The sequence below is a fragment of the Poromitra crassiceps genome (assembly GCF_964638095.1).
Source record: "Poromitra crassiceps genome assembly, chromosome: 17".
Taxonomy (NCBI): Eukaryota; Metazoa; Chordata; class Actinopteri; order Beryciformes; family Melamphaidae; genus Poromitra; species Poromitra crassiceps.
This window is the reverse complement of record NC_139635.1, coordinates 1,569,569-1,577,173: the sequence shown is the minus strand read 5'-3', so window position 1 is coordinate 1,577,173 and position 7,605 is coordinate 1,569,569.

The following is a 7,605-nucleotide window of genomic DNA, read 5'->3' as shown; positions in this document are numbered from 1 at the left end:
TCGGGAAAAGTTGGATTCCAGTCCGGCCCCTGTCCCCAAGGACAGCACCTGGCCTCCGATCAGAAGGTGATTTAAAGGTTGTTAATACTTTTCCCACGTGTCCAATTGATTTCAACTTATGACAAAACCAGAATGACAAAATGATTTTCTGATAATTAAATGTTCTTTTATATAGAAATAATTGCAGTATACAGAGCAGAATCAAGTAATCAATAAACAATATGCATACCAACAAACAGAAATTTCTGGGTCCAGTTTCAAACTTCTTTCTCCCGTGGGCCACAACCAGAACCAGTTGTAGAGAGCAGAGATCAAAAGATGGAAAAAGCACCCTGTGTTCTCCTCTCAGTCTGGTTTTTAACCACTTCCCTGCTGGGAGGATCTTGGTAGGCGTGCCTTCCTTAGCCGTCCCCCTCTCCCTGGTAGGCGTGTTTTTTCTTCCTCTGGGACCCTCATCATATGTCATGGCATTTTAGCAGAAGTACACATGCACTAATAGTCATCTAATAACTTTCCTTGATAATAAAACAACTGTCAATACATTTACTAATATTTACCAGCTTTGATACATTTAAATTCCATACACAGCGTTATACATAGCAAAAGCTTACAACATTGCAATAAAGATCCAATTGTCACAGAATCGGTGAGCAGACGGAAATCTCTCAACCATAGAGGTTAAGTAAAAACGCTGTCATGAGCTAATCTCACCCCATTTAGGCCCGTCTAGGTAAAACCCAATTTGGATCAGAAATCCACGGATGCAATCCAAATGGTTTCTTAATTTTTACAAGCAAGCAGTCAAGCATAGCAGTTTATTAAATAGCTGGATTTAAAATTAAAATGAAAAGAAAAATAACTAAGAAATCCTTTCAACTGACCTGAAAAAGAAGTTTTTAATCATACATGTATTTGGTTAATTTATAATCACAATTTTAATGTGTTCATTCCCCGAGACCAAAGCCTTGGCCCAATGAGATTCGAATCCTGGGGCCCTTCTTCTCACACCAAAGCCTTAAAATAAGTCCTCTCCTTCTCTGTGGGCATCGAGTTTATAATCCCAACTTTATTTCATAAAATATCAAATCCACTCAGTCAATCTGTAAGATATATAGTCACAACATGCATCAATGCAATACAATATAAAAAGTAATAGAAAAAATGAGTACTATTCTATAAGTAAACTGAATAGTATTCTAATACAAGTTAAATGATAAATACTTGCAATTAAGTGAATACTATAAACGTAATATCAAAAAGCAACAAGAAGATTGAATAATAAGCAACAACAGTCAAACATGAGAGAAAACCATCATTCATTTAGATTGTTAAATGCATAATGTTGATTTCCTTTCCACATAGCTTCTGCCTGCTGCAGGCAACTCGTCCTTGTGGAATGTCCCCCCACTTTTGTTAATGTTCTCGTAGCCATTTGTCTTAGAAAAACACCATAAACCTGTAATCTTTTCCAGACTTGTCCCCAAATTGACTGAGCAGAGACCATATATCCATTAAAGGTTAACAGACCATCCTTAGATAACAGTTTAAAAGGAGTCTTACTGATAACCAGAACCAAACCATCTGTTGAACCCATTATCTGACATCCTGGCGGAACATTAACCTCTCCATGGCCTTTCCTTGCAGAGAGGAAGTCCTCCCCCCACTGTGACCTCCAAGGAAGAAACATTATATTTCTCAATTTGAAATGATGTTTTCTATCAATTCCCTCTTTCACACCTATTCAATAGGTGTGAACCTTACTCCATTATTTCGTCCCAATGCGGGACCGGACGGTCCAATTCCATATCCTCCAGATTCAACAGTGGCATATGGAGAGGAACCGCCTCATCTCTGCCCTCGATTGCCGCAGCTATGCATCTCAGGATCAGCGCCCTAATACATGGAACACAACAACATCCACACAAAACCAGAACAGCCACTGCAGCACTGAGAGACATGAACATTACATATATTAAATTTTTGTATTTACCAAACCACTTTCCCATGAAGTCGCTTAGTGGATTGGAAATACCTGAATGTTCCTTCATCTCATTTGACAGTGCTCTTAGTCCGGCCAGGGCCCTGGATACTGATCCATCCGGAGCGGTATTGTTTGGAATGAACGTGCAACATAATCCTCCTGGGAACATAGAACAAACGCCTCCCTTTTCCGCCAATAACATATCCACTGCCATTCGTGTTTGGTATGTCATTAATGAGTTTGCATGTAGCTCCTCTGCGATTCCTTCCACTGCATCCCTCGTCAAATTGGCCAGTCTCTGGACGTTGTAATGCACAAAGTTTATTCGATCAACATTTTTATTAATCGTGCACCACCAACAAATTGATGATTCGAATCCTGAAGCAATTTGATCTACTATTTTATACTCAGAAGGGACACCCCGCGGAATTCCGATCGCGTCAATATATACTGGTCCTTCTTTAAGATCCCAGTCATATGACGATACTTTTCTCTTGTTAACACATTCAGTGCCAAGGACGTCTGTGGACGTCCTAAAAAAAAGTAACGAGGAGTGCCAAGGACGTCTGTGGACGTCCTAAAATCATAATTCATATTATTCCATAATTCTGCTGTTTAAGGTCGTACCTAGCCAGTGAGCATGAATCCCTTCAAGGGATCACACGGCGCCACCTTAAACATCGTCACAGGAGCTGCTCCACCCACCTCAGATCCTTTACTTTGTACAGGAGACAGCGGAGAAAGTGGAAACCGATGCATGCTTTCTGCCAGCGCCGTATATATTGCTCTGCCTACAGCGGAGAGTGGGCTCGGCTGCATCCGCGCTCACAACTGAGCTCTTATGCTTCTATCTATCTCCACACGATTTCCTAGAAAGGCAGCATCCGAAGCCGAACGGCCATGCCTTTTCGTTCAGTCGCGTTTGCCCATCAAGGAAATGATGCGCGCTGGGATCTGTCCGGGGCAAAAACGAGAAAACAAACTGTGCGTGTGGGAGGAGCCCGCAGCTCAGAGGTGGAGAGGGGAGAGGGGGGAGGGAGGGGGGGGGGGGGGGGGGGGGAGAGGTGTGTGTGTCACACAGGCTTCACAGAAACCACACCACACGCCACCACATCAGAAAACACCAGCCAGAGTCAGTGAATGTGGTCGAAATTAGAGTGCAAAAGGTATTCATAAAAGGGCCTATAACTTGGAAAGTAAAAAAAAACGACAGAAAACCATTGAAAGTGCACTTTTTTGAGAGGCTGTAATTTCATAATGGAACTGTCTAGAAACAAAATTTCTTCTTTGGAAGAAGCAGGAGTGTTCAATCTTTCATTAAAGTCCAGCCCCGTTAATATAGCCATAATAGAAAAAATTCTATAGCTGTTTTCAACTGAATGGAAGTGAATCTGGCACAGGCTCCAGACAATTTTACTGAAGCGCTGTGGCACTGAATGTGTTAAGATCCCAGTCATATGACGATACTTTTCTCTTGCGACGGGACATTGCCATCAAGGGGGTGTACCTCTGTACTGCGTCATCAATTTCATCAATGCTCATGGGGGTCACGGTTATAGGAGCGATTAATGACACAATCGTGCACGTGCCTCCCCATTCACGGGGCATAGTACTGTATAGGACTCGGCCACCACAGTACCACCATAAATCAGATCTGGCTATGGGAAATTCACTGTATGTGGTACTATTTGTGAAATCAAAATTCCTGCTGCACCATTCTTTATCCAGATAGCCCATATGGACTTTCCCCATCCTTGTGATGCAAGTGTGATTAGCTGGGATAGGAGTAAAAACAGGTGGGATAGCGTTCTTGTCTGTCATTGGAAAATATTCCTCTAGTCCTAAACATGTTTTTGCTGGGTGAGAGGTGAGGTGTAAATCCAGCACGCATCGCAGAGTCATCGGGCCAGCTCCCCCCCCGTTGGTTGCTGTGGTAAGCACAGAGGGCACAGTTAATAGAGCCGGCCGAGCTGCTGAGCAAATGACACAATCAGTCCTATTGTTCAGCAGCTTTGCTTGTGCATCCATCCTATTCATCCATTCGTTATTGTTATAAAAACCTGTCTCTATTCTGACAACATCCGCTAATTTGAATGGCTTGCTGGCCCTATAAATGTGGCTCACTATGTTTCCGGGAGACGTGTTCTCTGGTGACTGCTCTTTTCGAGGGGAAATCACCTGAATAGTAATTTTCCCTTTTGGATCATTGGCGGGGCTTTGACTGGTACCAAACATGCGTCGATACTCGTATGCGGCTAGGAGATATACACCTGAGTCTGAGGTTTTCGCCCCATGGAGAGTAACATATACTGGGTTACTTTTCCCGTCCTCATAATCGGTCCCTTGTATTAATGTTATCCTATTTTTAAGTGAGTGATCCTTGTTATAGCCCCAATCGTTACCGGTGTTAGCTACAGTGTATCCATAGACATTGTTAGCACCGCCACACGTCTCCCCTATGCATAGGTATTTGACAAATCTCCTATATCTACTCTGATCGCCCTGGCATATAGCTACGTCACAAAAATCAATGGTTATAGTGCTTGTTGACCCCTCCTCAAATTCCAAAACCAGAGAGGGATGAGAGCCTCTTAATGATTTCCTCTTCCTCCCTGGTGTTAGAGGAGCCATGCCCCTCTCAGCAGGGGATATTGTCAGTCTGGGGGTATAAATCAGATTCTGGAAGGGGGGTTTTGTCAGGTCAGTCAAGTCATTGGGGTGAGTGTTTCCTGTTGTTGTCATTACGTCATCTGTGATAATCAGGTCTCTGCGTTCCATGTTTTGAAAAGCCACTATAAGTGAGAGATACACCGTACACACCACCAGGAAACTGATTACCACTTTTGTCGGTTCACAGACCCACTCCAGAAACAGCAGCCGCTGCCTCTGGACTCCCAGATAGGGTCTCATCATCTTGCCCCTGTGATGACTCTAGAATGTTATCTCTAGTGTCTGCTAAACTCCTTTCTGGGGCGTCAGCTCTTGTGCACTGGTTAACGTGATACCACGTATCCTTTTTGTCCAACAGCCTCACAGCATGTGAGGTTGCTTGTGATACCTGAAATGGTCCTTTCCAGCGAGGTGCTGGCCAGTGCCTCCTGATTACTTTCACATACACCCAGTCTCCCTCCGTCACGTGGGGTGTGTCTTGTGGCTTAGATTCTCTGGTTCTTTTCTCCGTTGCCTGAAATGAAATGGAGGCTACCAATGCAGTTAGCGATTGGTAGTACTCTTGGTGATCAATGGATCCTAGATCCAACATACTGACACTTTTGTCTATGGTAGCCGGACTGGGAAACGCTCTTCCTGTGAGGAGCTCGTGTGGGGAATAGCCTGTACTGGGATTGCGCGATTCTCTCAGTGATTTGAGAGCAATCGGTAGAGCTTGAATCCATGTCAGCTTGCTATCAGCTTGTATCTTGGCCATTTTATCTTTCAAGATCCGGTTCGTGACTTCTACCGCACCTTGGCTTTGAGGGTGGTAAACAGCGCCGAACTTGTGGATGATGCCCAATGCTTTCTCTACTGTCTGTAAATCCTCATTCTTAAAATGAGAACCATTATCTGATCTCACCACCTGGGGGAATCCGTGGGTCGGAATATGATGGTTAATCAGATACTTGCACACTGTTTTAGAGTCTTCTCTTTTAGCAGGAATGGCATTTACCCATTTGGTGAAAGTGTCAACTATTACTAGCAGATACCTGTATCCCTGGACCCTCTGTTGTGAACCCATATCCGTATAGTCAATGACTATTTCTTGAAATGGCGCTGTGGGGACTGGAAAGGACCCCATGTGCGGCTTAATTGTTGGTCTAGGGTTATATTCTTTACAAATTTTGCACGTCGCCAGAAACTCTGTCACCATGTTGGTTATATCAGGATGCCACCATTGTGTCAGTTTTTCCAATGTTCGTGCCTTCCCTACGTGTTCCATCCCATGCGCTTCCTTTATCAGCATATGGGCTAAACCTGCCGGCAAAACCAACCTCCCATCGTGAGCTCTCCACAGTGTTCCATTTTTAGTGGCTCCCTTGTTCAACCACCTGTTCTTTTCATATGCCCCTGCCTTTTCCTGTAGGTTTATCAAATCATTCTCTGAGCATGATTGATGTGGGGGAGGGGTGTCGTTTGATGCCTGCAAGATCCCTTGCACTGCGTCAACATATCCTGCCTGACTCTTTGCTGCTTTGTCAGCTGCTTCATTTCCCCTGGCTACACTGGAATCTCTCGGGTCATGACCTTTGCATTTAACTATTGCTACTCTGCAGGGTTTCATGAGTGCAAACGCTAACTCTACTACCACCTGCTGGTGTTTCACAGGGGTGCCTGAAGCTGTCTTGAACCCATTTCTAAACCATTTTGCTAAATCATAGTGACAGGCCCCGTGGGCGTAACTCGAGTCAGTGTATATGGTCACTTCTTCTCCCTCTGCCTGGTCTAATGCTTCCTTCACAGCCACCAGCTCTGCCCTCTGTGCCGAGGGATGGGTTCGAATGCGTCCTCCTTTCACTAGTTTATACTGACCCGGTTTGTCCTCCTCCTCAGTCACGACTGCGTATCCTGCTTTTAGGCCCTCTATGGGGTCTCTGTAACAACATCCATCAGTGTACAGTACTCTTCCCTCTTTTAGAGGCTCATTCTCCAGATCTTTCCTAATTTTTACCTCCTGTGCCACCCTCTCAACACAAGAGTGCATCGGCATCCCTTTCATGCTGTCAGCCATATTTATTCCATCGTGTACAAACGTTAGGTTGTCTTGATGCAGGATTTTTTCTATGCGTGTTTGTCTGAGCCCAGACATGGTAAACGCGCTTGACGTCACATAAGCCACCACCCCATGTGTTGTTAAAACTACTAGAGGGTGATGTTGCACTATGTGTGCTGTTTTGCTTATGGCTTTCGCCACTCCAGCAGCATACCTGGTGCATGCTGGTTCTGTTTTTTCTATAGCGTCTAATTGAGAGCTGTAATACATCAAAATCTGTCTTCCCTGATTAGTTTTTTGGAACAGAACCGCACTTGTCACTCCACTGTGCTCTGACACATCCAGATAGAATGTCGTTCCGTAGTCTGGAACAGCAAGGGCCGTTATGCACGACATTTCCTGTTTCAGACTAATGAACTGTTGCTCAGCTTCTGTGGTCCAATTTAACCTGTTTTTCAGATTTCTGATGCCCTGTTCAGCAACTAGGGCTCTCAACAAAGCAGCTTTCTCTGCGTAGGACTCTACATAATTCCTGCTATACCCAGTGAGACCTAGAAAGGATAGCATTTCTTTGACTGTTTCGGGTTTTGCGTGGTCCTTGATGGATCTGAGTTGGCCGGGCGATACGGCTGAAGCATTCTGTGATACTTCTCGTCCTAGGAAAGTAACGGTGCTGCGACAACACTGCACCTTCTTCCTACTCACTTTGAATCCGTGTTCTCCCAGATGCACTAGGACGTTTTGAGTGAATTCCAGACAGGATTCCACTGTTGGCGAGGCAATTAATATATCATCTACATATTGTATCAATATCGTACCTGTGGGGACCACTAAAGGCCTCATTATTTCCCTCAGGGTGTGATTGAATATGCCCGGAGAGAGAACAAACCCCTGAGGCAGTCTAGTGTACCTCCAT